This window comes from Ceratina calcarata, unplaced genomic scaffold (genome assembly GCF_001652005.2).
Source record: "Ceratina calcarata isolate Rehan_Ccalc_2016 unplaced genomic scaffold, ASM165200v1 scaffold49.2, whole genome shotgun sequence".
NCBI classification, from domain to species: domain Eukaryota; kingdom Metazoa; phylum Arthropoda; class Insecta; order Hymenoptera; family Apidae; genus Ceratina; species Ceratina calcarata.
In genome coordinates this window covers 472,237-476,507 of record NW_017173325.1, presented here as the reverse complement: position 1 = coordinate 476,507, position 4,271 = coordinate 472,237, and the positions used below count along the sequence as shown (strand labels likewise).

At 37.7% G+C, this 4,271-nt stretch overlaps 1 protein-coding gene across 3 annotated transcripts in view; it reads right to left on the bottom strand.

Annotated features, from left to right (window-relative positions):
* The window catches only part of dpr1 (defective proboscis extension response 1), a 524,556-nt gene that overhangs the window by 257,163 nt on the left and 263,122 nt on the right, over positions 1-4,271 (bottom strand). The window lies entirely within an intron of this gene.

Here is a 4,271-nt window from a genome sequence, read left to right as displayed (position 1 = left end):
TTAAAAATTCCTTATGACTGAGAAAAACAGGTCGAACAATTTTATAAACTTTGCTCCTCTGTAATTATCATTTTTTCTGAAAGTTCATTGCTTCAAATATTGGACACAGCTTTTTGCTACACGTCTTAAACTTTTAGCAGAGATCTTTTGGCTCATACAACCCTAATTAATGACGTGTAAACTGCCTAACAGCGACAATCTCGACGAAACAGAGGCTATTCGATGCGCCTTGAAACAAAATGAAAATTGCTGTAAAGTGGCAGCGAAGCGGAAAAAGAAATAAAGATATTTTTCGTTAATTCATTTTAATACCTTTTAACAAACAGTATTTTGTGCTGCCATCCGTTAAGTGCAAGTGGTGCGGACTAACATATTTTTCTCTCTCCGGATTTGTTTGTTTAAGAGTTTTATTTCACGAGTTTTTATGCATAATAGCTTTACAGGTAACACGGAGATAAATTCTTCATGCAAATTACTGAACTGAGCATAACGTGTACTTCATGTCAGTGTATGTACTGTGTGTGTATATGCAAACACATCTTTACAAAATTACTGTTTACGTAATAAACATGTTATACGATTTGTAAATTCTTTTAAAATACATTAAATTGTAATATATTAAAGTGTATATATTAAAGTGTAATATATTTTATCAACTAAAAAGGAATTACTAATTTTCATCATGTCACGTCGCTGTTGTAATTCTTTACAAGTAATTACGTAAGACGTGTACCTTGACGATGAAGTAACGTCCGAAGACCGCAAGAAGATTACTAGAGGCTTCTAGATCATGAAACCAGCTACTTGAAGAAGTTGTTGGAAGTAAAATTTTGTTGGCTTCTTTCTGATAAGAAGGTAATTCGCTCAGAAGACGCGCTCCCTTTCCCAAGGAGAAATTTTCACTCGACAAAGATGTTGGAAGTCCCATCCATTCTCGGCTGTTCATTAACCCGACGGGAACAGGTTACAACCTGCCTTTACTCCTTGATAATCAACCGGGATCGGGACGTTTTTCCTCGAGAACGACGCGATACGACGACGTGACTACATTGTTTGCGCCATCTCCGTCAAGACACTCCGCGTGCCTCGAGTGGGTCGCGTAGGAGTCGTCCGCTAAATTGCAAAACTTCTGAATATGCTAATTTCACGGCTAATTCTAATGTTTCCGGGAAACGAGGCCACGGATGAAGAAGTGGCTGCGCCGCGGGCGATGCAGGACGAGCAAGCGGCACGCCACGTCGCGCGCCGTGCACGACCAAGCTAATTACCTACCCGAGATCGAGTGTGTGGCAACGTATCGTGAACAAGTGGGCAAATGATTGGTGGATAATCGAGGAACACTTAACGATCTCAAGAAGGTGTGATGACCGCTAAATTACGCAAACCGAGAGCTTCGTCGTCTTCCGGATTCGAAGTGCCGGATCGGATTTTGTAAATCTTGCATCTATTGCCAGCGTCAAATCAATTTTCCGTCATGACATGAACCTTGAATCAGTTAGCTTCGAAACAATAAAATGGGCAATAGCAATTTTTTATATTTTATAAACTCGCAATTGTTTCAATAAAGTAAACGTCATATATAATTTTTATTTTCTAGTGCCTTTAAAAAATGAACGGTTTTATATCTGAACAATGAATGTCAAAAGCGAGAGACTATAATAATGAAAAATGATTCCTCCCTACCAAGCGAGTTTCATTTCGATATTCCCAGAATCCACAAAATGTTTAATCCAGGATTTAATAGAACTTTTGATTAAACAGGATTTTTAGCCCAGTATTAATTCCACGCGTGTTGCGTTGTAATCACGAAATTTCAACTCGACGCTTCGCTTGTTTCTCTTAATGAAGATATTTGTATGATTCGACATATTGGCGAATGGTCGGAGTTGCAAAGATAGATTAGATAAATCAGTTATGCTACTCGACGTTCTTCTACGGTTTCAAAGTATCGAACTTAATTTAACTTCCGCACGGATTAATTAAAATTTCATAAAGGCGATTACGTAAATGAAGAGTTTCAGGTATTATAAATTGTTCTGTTATGCTAGGAGGTTGGCAAAAATGCTATACTTGAATGACAGATTAATTTCTTGGAGAAATACAAAGTATAATTAAAATTTACACAAATTATAAGAATTTTGTTACCTTAAATACTATCACTCAATTTTATAAGATTTACGGATAGCTCTAACTAAATTGTACCATCTATGAATCATTCAATAATAAATGTTTAATACAAAGCTTTACGTTTCTGAATGCTCCACAAGATTTAGTTCTCTGTTTCTGATTGATGAAAACGTGCCAAGTTAAACAATATCAATCAACATGTTGTCGATAGCTGTACTATCTGTGCTATCAGTTACCAAAACCATGGTGGTAGGTCAGTAGATAAGCAGGACTCGCCTCTTGCATTGATTCTCAGACATCCTGTCAGATGCTTTTACAGGATTGCTTACCATGACCATATCTCGAAACGGTTTAATCTATTGATGCCAAATATACAATTCGACTTCAGTGTGTCACGTTATACTATGGATCATTTCATCATAACAGACTGTATCTCGTTTTCTTTATAACAAAACAATTGCCAAGGGAGAACGTGATTTCCATGCGTTACAAGTAGTATCAATCAGTTGTTGGTCAGACACACTATTCTAAATAATTATAATATCTTTTCGAATACTTGAAGCACAAAACAATTTAAGGGAGTTTAAAATGTCGATGAAAATTCATTTTCCCATAAGACTCTTTTCATAAAATTCGCAAATTTTTAAGACGTTATATCTCATCCTTAAGAAACATAATAGAACAGTGAAAAAGTAAATCATATGATATACGACTAAAACAAGTGACTTCACTAAAGAATTGATGAGTCTCGAGTACTTCGAATAGAATCTCATTCAATCGCAAAGGTCTTTACAACGGTACGGCTATAAATATAGGTAAAGCGATCGCGTAATTAGCCCCCACGAAGTAAGAAGTTCGCGACGCGAAGAAACTCCTCGAGGAACTTTCATGACGTTCAACTTCCTGCAGGAGGATGCTTCCGGTGCCGAAGCTGCTGTTCTTATTGAACGTCTTATTTCGTGTTTGTTCCTCGCGGTACACTTGTGTGCGCTGCCAAGCCAGGGTGATTGTGCACCGTCGATGATTCAAACCCGGCAAGTTTACTTGTTCGGGACCGCGATGCCGCGTGCAGCGTTGGCTTCTTTGGACGTATTCAGGTATTCCGCGAGGTGAATTGATATTCCCGTTCTTACGTCGACGGTTTTCTGGCTGGGATTAGAAATTACGAGGATATTTTGATATCCACTAGCTCCAAAATTATTTTTTGCACCAACCAAGAGGTAAATGTGAATAACTGAATAAAGGAATTACGTTGAACATAAAACAAGTGATAATATTTGATAGAAATATACAGAGAATGTCGTCTGACTAGTTATTGATTAATACTACTTCATTTCTATTTTCTACTTTTCTTCCAATTGAGTTTTGAAGAAAAGCTCGTCCTAATTCGTTTTTCTTAATCACCATACATATTTCACGTCTCATCATATTGAAATTCACAGAGCTATTTACATTCGCTAACACAGAATTTCTGTGATCTGTCTGAATGCTAGGAATCGAAACTATTTCGTAAAGAGATCAACTACCGTATCTCTTTGCGGCGACATGATTTCTAGAACGGCGAAGAGAAAATTTGAAATGCATTAAAAACTCGTGAACAAAGCGAATGGAAGCGCCGGCTCAAAGTGGTGGCCCGAGGAGAGGGTAACGAGAAACAGGAATTTCCTAGGCACGGTCGTCTTAAGCACCCTTCTTCCTCCTCCTCCTCCTCCTCCACTTCTTCTGGCCACATGTAACAGCTGTGGTGACTGTGTAAGCGTGTGTAGTTGGGCGGACACGTCTATGTAAATTGTTTTCTGATCGATCCCGCGAATTCAATCCGGTTTCTTGTGCTTCAAGTGTCTCGGGGAAGAGAGTAACCTCGTCCCGGCTTTTGTTCAATTCGCTCTGACCGAGCTGAGTTAGCCAGAGAATTTCTAAACATCGAGTCTTTAGGATCGATCAGAATTCGTGCTAGACATTGTCTACGATATGAAATGAACCATTTTATATTTTCTAGTGTTCTTGTACAATCAGAAAAAGATTGAGTTTATTCATAAAATAATATAAAAAATAATTAATTCTATCCTCAATATCAAAATATTTCACTTATTAAAAAAATGTATTATATACAGGGTGGAGTAGAGTAATGAAAGAATTTTCGA